Consider the following 14,622-nt stretch of genomic DNA (forward strand, 5'->3'; position numbering starts at 1 on the left):
TTGGTGAAAACACAACTATTTGAAAGCAATCAGGAAACAAGGAATACAACTCTAGGTGTACTATATGATACATGTCCGATGACAGAGGGCGCATAGATACAGTAGGTGGAACAAGGGGTTGTGCAGAGCGTCGCGAGTTAGTTATAGGAGTAGTGAAAGCGTGGATAACGAGAGCGTTCGCATTGAAGGTGCAGAGGACAGCGCACAGTTCATTCGTACTGAATGGGGCAATGACAGTAACAGCACAAGCGTTTTAGTGCTACACTCTACAGGCAGGGCAGTGATCCATGTGTATGTGAATGTGGTTTACTTTGTGTCGTGTGAAACAGTGTTGATGTTGACAAGCGCGGGACGGACAAGTGCTATGTGTAATGCACCACAATGAATAGGGTAGTATACACTAACGCCGAAATGGCAGATATGCATTTGATGTACTGCTTAGCGGAAGGTAATGCAGAAGAAGCACGTAGGTTATATGCGGAACGCTACCCAGATCGACAAATTCCAGCACCGGGGATGTTTATTCGTATTCATCAGAGATTGCGGGACACTGGGTCATTCCTTCCCAACACAGACATTCCGAGACGACGACGCGTTCGAACACCCCCACTGGAAGAGAGGGTACTCAGACATGTGACCCGGAACCCGAGTATTAGTACCCGACGAATAGCAAGGCAGGAACACGTTTCGCATCAAGTCGTGCTAAGCATCTTGCATAGTAATAATCTCAGACCATACCACGTACAACGAACGCTTGCGTTATACGATGGTGACTATGAAACCCGACGACGTTTGTGTCGTTGGTTATACCGCTGCTGCCGTGTATCACCAACCTTTCTAACAAAGGTATTGTTCTCGGATGAGGCATTATTCACACGGGATGGCATCACAAATTTCCACAATGACCATCAATGGGCACTCAACAACCCGCATGCAATTGTAGAGACGAAGCATCAACAGTGTTTCCAATTGCATGTGTGGGCTGGTATTATTGGTGACAACGTTGTGGGACCACACTTCTTACCACAGCGATTGAACGCAAGATGTGCCACTGAGGACACGACAGTGTATGTGGTTTATGCATAATGGCGCCCCTGCCCACTCATGTCACACCATTCGTGCATATCTGAACAAAACATTTCCACACAGGTGGATAGGTCGTGGTGGAAGACAAGCATGGCCGGCACGTTCACCCGACCTGAATCCCCTAGATTTTTTCCTGTGGGGTTACGTGAAGAGTCTCGTGTATACACGGCCCCTGCATGATGTTGAAGATCTTCGCCAGCGTGTATGTGCTGCATTTGCCACATTACGGCAAACGCCAGCGATATTGGCACCAGTCAGAGAATCCTTACGCTATCGTGTAACTGTCTGTCTCGAAGAACAAGGAGGACATATTGAACAGCTGCTATAGAATGGCATTATGTTGACCCTGGTAAGTACAATACCTCTTGTTTTTACAGTATACTGGGTCTCATCTTCCATACGTATTTTTTACGATCTGCACGTTTCATCACTAAGAGTATTTAACAGTTTCTTTGCAGCTCTCATGCGCCGCCACTGTTCCGCAGTACGTGTGCATAATTGGATTCTTCGGATGGGATTTCCTTTGATATCTTTTCACCCGACATTTCTATTTCTCTCCGTTAAAATGATACTGTATATCAACATTCCACCTCTCATAGTGTCCTTACAGCGTAGCCATTGTTGCCTTTGTTTATTAACATTTGTTGCTGCATGTTCCATATAACATCCGCTCCTACAGTTTGTCAGTGTAAATTGTTCACCTTTCTCCGCATTTCATTCACTTTCTTTATGCTTCCCCTGGCGCCGCCACTGTTTCGCCATCACTTATACATAATTGGATTCTTCGGATGGGATTTCCTTTGATATCTTTTGACCCGACATTCCTATTTCTCACCATTACAAAGATACTGTATTCCTACAATCCGCCTCCCATAAAGTCCCTACAGACTAGCCGTTGTTGCCTTTGTTCATTAACATTTGTTGTTGCATGTTCCAAGTAACATCCCCTCCTACAATTTTTCAGTGTAAATTGTTCACTTTTCTCCATGTTTCATTCACTTTCTTTTTGCCCCTCCCCCTCTAGCGCCGCCACTGTTTCGCATTACTTATGCATAATTGAATTCTTCGGATGGGGTTTCCTTTGATATGTTTTGACCCGACATTCGTATTTCTCTCCGTTCTTGAGACATTGCAAATTGCCGCCTCGGAAGGTGACATTTCAGACGCCTCTAGCGTCCAAACGAAGCCGCATTCACCCAATGTTCATATGACATTTTTTGCTTGTTTTTACCTGTAGATTCATCTCCCGAATTTTCCGACATTCATGCACGACCACCCTGTATATATATATATATATATATATATATATATATATATATATATATATATATAGGCTAATATGCTCAACGATAATTTTCGTTAGAGAGTATTCGATTTTGGCTCGTATGTCGTACTTTTCTTTGAGGCTTCCCGATTATTCCCTATGCAGTGAATTAACATCAGTAAGAAATAAGTTAGTGGGTTTACCCTCCTAGCCCCCCTGCATTTCTTTATAGTTCAACGATAAATTTTCTACAATTCATTCTGTTTCGATACAATATGATGTATCCTCGTCGCCAGAAGTGCCTTTACATCGCAGTGACGGGTATGTGACCGCGCAGTACTCCAAGGAAGGGATGGTTGTATAAGAATTTTTGATTAATTTTGAAGAGTTTTTATTTTGACTAGGGAATTAACATAGCTATAGGGAGTAAAGACACAGATTTGAAGCATCAGTGCACGAAAAGATTCGTATTCTCAGTTTTTCTATTTATTGTTTTATATGTTAAGTTAAACACCACAATATGTATCACTGATATCGCAGATCGTATTATTTTGTAAAATCGTGTCTGTAACCTATTGTCAAAACATTCATCTCAAGACATGATGTAGAGAAAAGAGAAAGAGATGAGACATCTGTAATATATGTATAATTACTCAATGAGTAATTATAAGTAAATTAGACTCAATAAGTAATTGTAGAAATTAGTTAAAGGACACGTAAGAGAGCGAAAAGGAGGTCTGGAAGTCTGAACTTTTTAGAAACGTCCTAGATAGGTGAAAATATAGTTAAAAATTGCAAAAGGTATCATGTAATTTATCTTTGTTTTCTTATATCCTAGTATACTTTTTTCTTTCACATCCAAACATCTCTATTCAGAATTACGAGATGTTTGTGAAGAGAGAAACATTTCCATCTCAAGAATTATATCAGAAAGAAATCTTTTGACTTAGGCTAGATTTGAACTCGTAACCCTTGAATCCATAAGTCTGCGCTCTACCGATTGAGCTAACAATTGCTGTTGGAAAAGCCTGATTTCTACAACTACCGGTTGCTGAATGGTGTGTATTAACGAAATTGGCCGAGATAATTGCTTCATATAGCTATTGCAATAATAATAATAATAATAATAATAATAATAATAATAATAAAGAAGATGATGAACAGAATTTAAAATGTCGCATTGTTAAAAAATTTGGTGTGCGAAGTTAGTCCTAATATGAGATTTTATTAATTATATATAATAAATGTAAGCGTGGTTTATTCGTGCGTGCTATTCAAACTGCGCAACTCATAAGGGTTGTACGCGTACGGTACAGTAGCCTTGCGTCCTCCAACCGTGAAGAAAGATTCGGTTTGAACCTATGCGTGTCCTAAGAGGAAGGAGGATATTCAAAGAAAGAAAAGTGGTTTAGAAATTATGCAAAAATAGAATATCTCACGAGGTGAGGTGATATAGAGTTCAGCGTGTCTTTCAGCTGTGACTCTATACAAGATGTGCATCTACGACTTAACGTGGAACCCGAACCACACGACTCCTGCCGGGAATCGAAACCCGTATCATCTCTAGCTCTATCATGAGAGACACACAAGGGCGCCCATATTGTGGTTTTCAAAGGGGGCAAGTATAAGCGACATTTCAAATATAGTTCCAAATTTTGGGGTAAATATTCAAACAATTTTTGGGTTTTTGATCTTGCAAAGTATAATTTCCTCTAGAGGGGGCAATCGCCCCCTCTTACTCCCTTAATGGGCGCCCCTGGAGACACAGGGACATGCAAAAATAATCGAAAATAAACGATATTAATGTTAAATCCATAGCTATTGAGTACATGAATTATGAAACCTTCTATATCGTTCACATCAAAGTTTAGCATTATCGGCATGGAGGTTTAATGGGAGGGGTGAAAATTTAATAATTCTTAATTGAAAGATATGAGTGTCTATTCAATAGTTTTCGGGGTTGCTGAAATTAATAATTACACTCCAGATACCATTAAAGCCCAAAGCTTTACTCTTTCGTTAGCAGGAACGTTATTCATTTACTTAACTCAGGAGACCTTAAAGTTAAGGATATGAAACTCCATGCATATATTTCTAATTCAAAATTATTAGATACGTATTGTAGCTTAGACTTCTAAGGGGGGGAAGGGCCAATTTATGCAATGATTTCCTTCACATTCGAATAAAATACTGTTCCATTATATTGCGAAAACTCATTTCGAGTAGTGTCATTGCTAATAGTTTTCCGTATTTGTTTAGACCCCTACTCATTTATAACAGAATCTCACTTTTCCTGTAACACCTAAGCAAGCACTTAGTAAAGTAAATGCCATTAAAATCTATATTCATAGGACAGTGGTGCAAATGCAGTTGAGCTCTTCGGCAATCTTTAGCATGGAAAGAGAAAAAAGCCACCACATTGATATTGGAAAAGTAGCTAATGAATTCCTCCCCGAAAAAGGTCACCCGCACATTTATTTTACAGATGGTGGTTTATAGCTATACGTAAGTTTGTTGAAATTGCTCCATAGTTGTGGGGGCGAGACACTGAAGTCATCCGTAATAAGGGGGCAAGTGGCATGTAAAAGTACTCAATATGAACAATATTAATATCGAAATTGTTATGGTATTAGTTTTCGTAGTCGCAGATGAATAGTGACGCTGTCGATGTTGCTTAAGTTCCAGTTAAGCCTTGGTTGGCATGGAGGTCAGAGTGGGAGGGTGACAGGCAAATAAATAAATAAATAAAATAAAATAAAATCGAAAACATCCTTTATTTGTGTCGAATATATAGTTTTCGGGATCTCTGACATAAACAGTAATATTCCAGATGTGGTATATGACCAAGGTTGGCCCCATTCGCATGCGGTTTCAGAGGAGAGAACCGGTGAAGATTTCAGAACAGTTCCTTTGACTTAAGTTTCAATACACTTAGAGTGAGGAGTGGTAATACACAAATACTGGTGTCACATCCGGACCTATCAGAGGTATGATTTCTGGGGAATTGTTGTTGCTCCAGGGAGGCATTACCCCATGATCAGTCCCTAAAATTCTTACTGCTTTACAGGAGCGTAGGCAGGAATTTATTTCCGTGATCGAAAGCATTTTTAGGGTTAAATTGTTCAGATGGTAATGTATACGTATACTAAATTCGTTTGAAATCCCTCCAGGAGCCCATGTTGCATCGTACGTTCAACTGTACTTTTTTCTGAATCAAAACTTTCTTTCTTTCTCTCTCTCTCTCTCTCTCTCTCTCTCTCTCTCTCTCTCTCTCTCTCTCTCTCTCTATATATATATATATATATATATATATATATATATATATATATATATAAAACAGTAACAGGATCGGTTGTAGACATTTTGTAAGTGTAAATAAACAATATTTAGTCGCCCCCGCCTAAATGATAATAAAATAATAGAATGCTGTAATCGACAAAAATTCTTCAGATAATTGTTACAGTTACAAATTTCTTCAATATATAATAATTAAGTCTTCCTGTGAATATTAAAGGAAAATGGCGAAATTAAACCTAATTAACTGTGGATGAATCATGACCAAAGTTCCAGTTTTAATAATTTATATATTTTTTTATTAAATAAGCACAGGAAACAACTAAAATGTATACCTAAGATGTATTTTGACAAATACAGTTGAAACATAAAAGTCGAAATAGAATAAAACTAATGAGCTTTAAGTTTAACATTATCACAGGTTTGATTTTGACAAAGAGATATGCTCTTACACTTCATTAAAAGCATATTAAAATAGTGTTTTCCAGTGATACAAATATTGTAGTTAGATTAATTTCTCGTTTTCTTTGTTACTGTAAAGTTCATGTTATAAAGACACTTTTCTGGCTTTCAATTTGGCAAAATCTCTTATTATTGCATCAATATCAATTTCATTCAGAATGTAATTTTCAATGGCCATCAAAGCTAGTCCATTTAATCGTTCTTGAGATGTACTTGATTTCAAATAATTCTTTATTAATTTTAGTTAAACTAGTTCAATACACAACAAATGACAAAAGTGTGTGTCTTAATTGATATTTAATTTGTCCTCGATCCAGTAGCAGCACTTTAAAATCAGGTTCCTTCGCAAAAATTCTTTTCAGGGCCTTTTAGGCCTATAGAACAATTCAATTCTTTCATGTTTCTTTCCAACATAAACGTACGAAATCAGGCAGTAACACAATGTAAACACAAGCAAAGATGCACCTAAGATTTTTCTTTCGGGTTCGAAGATTTTTCGGAATAGCCTACAAATGCAAATAATTTTGTGTATCTGCCCCTGAAATTGTGCTAATTGAAGGATCCAGACTCTCAGACTACCTGTGCAGTGTTTCGTCCACACATATTTTTAGGGGGCCATTTTCCCCCGGGAGGAGATCAAAATAATACGTCTGTAATATAATAATAAATAAAAGAATAGCAGCAGTGGCCCTCTGAATACTATGTGTACCCCCCGGAAGATTTTTTTCTGAAAGGAACACTGCACCTATTAGGGATGCCCACGAGACAAGATGTGTAGCTGTCTCGTCTCGAAAATGTGTTGTAAAAATGATGTCTCGACTCGAAAAATGTATATTTCGATATTGGAAGAACCGTGTCTCGACTCGAATTTTGTTTGGAAAATCCTGTCTCGATTCGTCTCGTGCGCATCCCTAGCACCTATGTCGGTGCATCCCTGAACACAAGTAACTAATAATCAAAACTCTACTTTGCATTAGAATTATTACTAATTTAAAATATCGCTCCATCTAAATTTAATAACAGAGAATGGATTAATACTTATTGTTATACTGTTATAAACAACAAGCATCTGTATATGCTGCTGTGATTGGAAGTGAGAGTACTGAAAAAAAAAATACTTGTCATCCAAATAACCTTTCATCGCTTTCGATTATATCCTTTCAAGTTATATACTTATATGCCGCGTGAAAACTAATTATATTCAAACATATTTTGAAATACATGAAATTTAATTCAGACCCGTAAGAGAAATGACCGTATCGTCCCATTTTAATTCAACAATTAAATTACTGCAATCAGGTAAAATAACCTTACAGTTTCAAAAGAATGTCGACCTGCAAATGCTTCGTTAACAGTGACTGGTATTGACAACCCCCCACCTCAACATTTGTATGATTTTGTCCAGAACGCGAAAGAAACCTTTTAGAGCCTTCGGTTGCCTCTTATCTTCTTTCATGTTTTGTAGCTTTATTTTCCGATAAAATGCTCACTTGGTTTTATATCGTTGCTCATTATTATTACATGAAAAACAAAGTACTATTAAAAAGTGAAAGCACACATCATTATAAATTTAATAAATAAAACAAAAACGAAATGACTTAGGATAGAAATGAAAATCTTGACGAACGACAAATGAACTAATAGATATTAAACAAAGTGAGCATTAAGCAGTGGACAGCGATTTGAGCCATTAGGAACTTAAGTTAAAATTTCCCTCAGAAATGATTTTTAAAAAATCCATGTGTACTGCCCGTCTTTTCTTAGTATTCGCTCCACTCCCTGGGCGAATGGACAAGAAAAGCCTACTTGCTTGCACGGGGGCCCGAAGAATTGTTTAGAGGGGTCATCTTCCTGGTTGAGAAAATCTTAAGAAATTATACATATATATTATACTTGTCTTAAGCCTGGTGGGGCCCGGCCCCCTCGTCCCCTTTTGGACGCCCATGCTTGTTTCAACTTTGATAATGTGAATTTCATTTACGGTGATCTTTCTCAACCCTTAACTGAGGTCATTGAACCAAAGTACTATGCGATGACACTGTTTAAGACAAGATGGAGGAGCACCCTTGGAGAGACATTTCTTTCTACTGTGATAATGCCACCCAATCCATAAACAATACTTGCGGTTGAATTCCTTTCGTTTGTTGATCCATTCGGATTTTAAAGACACATTTGGCAATGATATTCTCTAGCAAGGTGTCGGAAGGATTGTTGAGGAAGGAATGAAGAGTCTGTTATATTTGTATTTTGTGCATATGGTGGGATTGTGGAAAGAATACCACTGTCTTTAGCTCTACGGTCATAGTGCTTAATACAACATCTATTGGAAAGCTAAATTTACCTTCATTTTATCTCATATTCGTAAAATATCCCTTTTCCCTCTTTAAAAAGATCTATCCTGTGCCGTGGAAATTTTCCTCAAACTAGCATCACTTGTGCGTGTGGTATTGGCATCAATTGATGTACGAGTCCATTTCATTTGTAAAGGGTGTTTTACAGCCAACCACGCAAAGATTCGACTTTATTGTCCTTTTGATGTATTTTATCTGTATCTCAGTCTATACAATATTTATTTGAAGCTATATGAGGAAAAATTTTTATCATAACATTTTTGAAATAAATATTTACATTTAAAACAAAATTCATTTTTCTAATTTGGCTCCCTGTTCACCTGGCGCCTCCTGCGAACGCGTAGTTCGCAGGCTTCAAGATCCGGCCCTGCAGTAACAATGAAATTCTGTATTACCGCCCGACTATCGTTGTTGTGAAAACATTCATCATGATATGACGTAGGGAAATGAGTTACATTAGGGTTCTAAGATCTAATATCAAAGTTGAAACATCGCAAGTAAAACAAAAACATGTAATAGCAAATAGTTTTGAAAATAATTTCAGTTTAAACTAGCTGCGACTACATTTAATTCAAAATTGAACTTCTGGAGTGCAACATATGAGTGTAGCTAAAAGAAAAAATCAATAAGAACAGTCGGGATTTGAACCTAAGCCACACAAGTAGGAGTTCCTTACACTAATTATTCATCTATTATATTTTGTTTACTAAAAATATTTTCCATGCAGCAAAATGCCATTTCACACTGAAACATTAACAACATAAGAACAAAGATTTCAAGAAAATTTGCCAAAGCTTATGTATTAAAGGTATCCTGGTATTCGCCCATTGGTACTGCAAAATCACTAGTCAGGATGCCTCGCATCGAAATTTGAACCGGGAGACTCTCAATTACGAAGCGTCAACACTAACCAGTAACCTTCGTTTGCTCAGTACATGTCTTCAAATTACTTTTCTGTAATTATTTTTCAAAAATGTTTATTATTTTCATGAAGCAAAGAGTGCATCTTCTACTTGAGTTGAGAACTTTATCTACTATACTTCTAACAGTCAACTAATAGTTGATGTTCATTATTTCTATCGATTTTCTACGTCTACTAAGTTATTTCAATTTTTTATAAGTTTTCCCTTCCGTTTATGACAATGATTAGAAATGAAGGCTCCTCTTCTTATACAAATCTTGATCATTGTAACATTTTTTAGTCAAAATTCTGAATTATTGAAAATATTTAAATTAGTTAGAATGAAGAGAATAATACTAAGAAACATGGTTAGAAAAAAAGAAACATTGTTGTTTAACGAATTGATAAAATCAAGCTTTTTCAAAACAAAAAAATACTGTATGGTATGGGATGATCATGGAAAAAGTAAAAATAGCCATCGAGGACACACTAACCAACTACTGTACGCGGATAAGTCCAGGTTCGTTAACTTGGTAGACGTATATGAAGAAACCACTAACAAAAAATAGCTGATAGCTTTACGCCTAGTCATCTCAGCGACCTCGAAACTATGAACTCTACATTAACATCGGTCCCAATGCATGAAAAGCAAATAATATTTTCGCAAACACCGCGAGGGGCAGGGAGGGAGTAACAGAACGCACACAGCTCGCTGTATGGCTTTAGGGCAAATACCTAAAGGCATAAGCAATAGGCCACTTGACCAAGAGCAATGTTGCCAAACGTAAACAGCGAGGCATTACCTTCGACACAAAATCACTGACCCTTCGAACAAGATAACATTGTTGCGCTCTCAGAGTCAGGTTTTAATTGCATTTGTGTTGAAGAAATGAAATGAACTCTTTAAGTTTTACGTCCCACGGTTGTGCCGATTAGACTAAAGGAGACGGTGATGATGAGTAATGAATGAAATGAAGAGAGTGGGAGTAAATAGGAGAACCCCGAGGAAACCGACGCACACGGTGTTCGTCCGCCACAAAGTTCAATTGGCGGGGGCTGGGATCGAACCCGAGGCCCCAAGCACTAGAGGTGAAAGCTCTGCCACTGAGCCACCGCGGCCCTAAAGAAAAAGAAAAGAAAAGCGCACCCAAGACAATACCTTTAGAGTTGTGGGGAAACTTGTCCAAATAGACTTTTCTTTTTATTTACATTTAAAAAGAAATAAAATATATTTCCATAATGGAATAAAATTCCACTAATATAATAGACATCTAAACTAGAAATAGCAAAAACAGCTGAAAGTAAGGAGAAAGCAGTAATTTCACATCAGGTTCCAAAGAGAATAAACAGCACCGAGTAAGCAAACAACAGCGTTACTCCTTCTGTAGTCCTGTCCCGAGTATGTGTCAAAGGTGACGTCATTGCACGATATGACGGAAACGCGTTCAGTGATGAACTTACCAAGCCAGTAACTACTGTATTTACACCACACTCTACAAAGTGCCTTTTATCTATACAGGATTATGCGCGATCAACATTATAACTGTTACATTTTTCATTCTCTGTTGCAAGAAAATAATTGACATGAAGATAGGACCTGTACTTAAACGCAAAATTACATAAACGGTCTGGTAGTTTTAGTTAGAACGATCCGTCAAGTGGAGGTGGGGTAAGTTCTCAAACATTTAAATATACGACGTCTTACATACTGTAGGTGCACTACGCAACCAGTTACTAGAGAACAAACCCCGAAGTAGGACTGGTATCAAAACGAGACAATACGAGACTATTTACAGTATTAGTCTCCTTTCAACCGACAAATAGCGGTCTCAGTCTCGTCTCGATAGTTTCGAAATAAATTATTTGAAATTATTCCACACTAAATTCGACAGTAGATAAATAAAATACACCTCCAATAGTTCTCCCTATTGCTTCAGAATATATAATGGATGCACCTAGAATACTACTAGATACTACTAGATAAAGTATGAATTAGCAATTCATATACAACATTCAAAAATACATATGTCTGTTTCCATTAAATATACTCATTGTTTCTTAAATTATTTATTTACTAATTGAAATACCCGGCGTTGCACGGGAAGAATGGGTTTATATTTCAGATATATTTGAGATTAGTTTTCCCAGTAGAATACATATTTGAATCGGAATGAAATAGTACGAATCCATTTCCAGCAGGAGCAAATGAATTAACTTGCCGCTAACGAAGAATAAAAACTTGGGCTTTTATGGTATCTGGAGTGTCATTATTCACTTCAGCGACCCCGAAAACTATTGAATAGACACTCATATCTTTCAATTAGGAATTTTTAGGACCTCGAAAGCTATGGATTTAACATTAATATCGTTTATTTTCGATTATTTTTACATGTATCTGTGTCACCCATGATAGAGCTAGAGGTGATATGGGTTTCGATTCCCGGCAGGAGTCGTGTGGTTCGGGTTCCACGTTAAGTCGTAGATGCATATCTTGTATAGAGTCACAGCTGAAAGACACGCTGAACTCTATATCACCTCACCTCGTGAGATATTCTATTTTTGCATAATTTCTAAACCACTTTTCTTTCTTTGAATCTCCTCCTTCCTCTTAGGACACGCATAGGTTCAAACCGAATCTTTCTTCACGGTTGGAGGACGCAAGGATACTGTACCATACGCGTACAACCCTTATGAGTTGCGCAGTTTGAATAGCACGCACGAATAAACCACGCTTACATTTATTATATATAATTAATAAAATCTCATATTAGGACTAACTTCGCACACCAAATTTTTTAACAATGCGACATTTTAAATTCTGTTCATCATCTTCTTTATTATTATTATTATTATTATTATTATTATTATTATTATTATTGCAATAGCTATATGAAGCAATTATCTCGGCCAATTTCGTTAATACACACCATTCAGCAACCGGTAGTTGTAGAAATCAGGCTTTTCCAACAGCAATTGTTAGCTCAATCGGTAGAGCGCAGACTTATGGATTCAAGGGTTACGAGTTCGAATCTAGCCTAAGTCAAAAGATTTTTTTCTGATATAATTCTTGAGATGGAAATGTTTCTCTCTTCACAAACATCTCGTAATTCTGAATAGAGATGTTTGGATGTGAAAGAAAAAAGTATACTAGGATATAAGAAAAGAAAGATAAATTACATGATACCTTTTGCAATTTTTAACTATATTTTCACCTATCTAGGACGTTTCTAAAAAGTTCAGACTTCCAGACCTCCTTTTCGCTCTCTTACGTGTCCTTTAACTAATTTCTACAATTACTTATTGAGTCTAATTTACTTATAATTACTCATTGAGTAATTATACATATATTACAGATGTCTCATCTCTTTCTCTTTTCTCTACATCATGTCTTGAGATGAATGTTTTGACAATAGATTGCAGACACGATTTTACAAAATAATACGATCTGCGATATCAGTGATACATATTGTGGTGTTTAACTTAACATATAAAACAATAAATAGAAAAACTGAGAATACGAATCTTTTCGTGCACTGATGCTTCAAATCTGTGTCTTTACTCCCTATACCTATGTTAATTCCCTAGTCAAAATAAAAACTCTTCAAAATTAATCAAAAATTCTTATACAACCATCCCTTCCTTGGAGTACTGCGCGGTCACATACCCGTCACTGCGATGTAAAGGCACTTCTGGCGACGAGGATACATTTCCTTTGACTCTTTTCCGTCATCCCCATGGCTTGGGATTAAAATCCTCAAGAACGAGTGGTGAATTTAACCCTCTCATGTAGTATGGATTACCCTCTTCCTCCTCGATTTAAATTTTTTTCAGGATAATTTCCGTTACAACTGTTCGATTTTAATGTAATATGTCGTATATTTTCTTTAAGGCTTCACAATCATTTCCACTACTTCGATTTGAACTGAGTGAACTTATCTCCCTCCCACCAGGTTAATATAAATAATACTAGCTGAAATACTGGGGTCGGATAAAATTTCTATGTAAACAAACTGAACAAGAAAGAAAAAAATATCGGTCATTTTCTACTACTTTTACATGTATCGGTAGACGCCTTTCCCCCTCCCCTGAGACACACTGATTCGAATTAAAAAAATCAAACTCTTCGCCTTGGTCTGGGACCTGGACCAAAGTACTCATGACTAAAATTATACGATTATATATATATATATATATATATATATATATATATATATATATATATATATATATATATATATATATATATATATGTGTGTGTGTGTGTGTGTGTGTTTGTCTGCGTGTCTGTGTGCGGCCTGGAGACCAAACGAATGGACAGATAGTTACCAAGTTTTAGTCACGAGCAAGGGCGCCCATGTTGTGGTTTCCAAGAGGGGCAAGTATAAGCGACGTTTCAAATGTAGTTTCAAATTTTGCTGTAACTAATGTAAAAATTCTATTGGGTTTTCGATATTCCCAAGTACAATTTATTCTAGGAGCGGGCCAGCGCCCCACCTTGCTCCCCCTGATGGCCGCCCTTGGTCACGAGTACTTTGGTCCAGGTCCCAGACCAAGGCGAAGAGTTTTTTTTTTAATTCCAATCAGTGGGTCTCGGGAGGAGGAGGCGTCTACCGAGACATGTAAAAGTATATATATCTATTAGAAGTATATTAGAAGTATACACATACGTACGTGCATGATACCAATAAAAATCCGTATCATGGAAACAATATACACAAAATAAGGGGATGCCCTTTTCTTCTTTCTCTAAAAAATCAGATTAAGAGGGAAAAAGCCCTTCCACAAGTTTTTAGAGCTAGCTTTAAATAATACAGAAAACCACATCCAATTTACTTTAACCTTAGTGCAAACATAGCAGCAATAAATAAGGGATAATGTTTATTCTCCTTTTCTGTGAAAACTGGTATAAAGAGTTAACGGCCCCTCTCGAAATATTTTGCAGCTAAATCCGAAAATAGAACAATATGACTAACACAGTTGTAGCTTCGTTTATGTGTACTTTACAACGATAAAATAAGGTAATATGATGTTTATCTTTTAAGTGAAAAGCCCGTTTAAGGGAAATATTTCCGAAATATTGTAATGCCAGTGCGAGAAACGGTAGAACACGTCAAATTCACTTAAACTTGTATATACGTACATACTAACGATAAAATATGAAAGCTTTTTCCTTTCCTGCGGAAACCCGGGAAAGGGGCAACTCATCTCTAAACATTTTGCAGCTAACTCCGTATGTGGCAAAATCCCCTTGGAATTATTTAGTA

The sequence above is a fragment of the Thermobia domestica genome, chromosome 14, assembly GCF_964235325.1.
Source record: "Thermobia domestica chromosome 14, izTheDome1.hap1.1, whole genome shotgun sequence".
NCBI lineage: Eukaryota > Metazoa > Arthropoda > Insecta > Zygentoma > Lepismatidae > Thermobia > Thermobia domestica.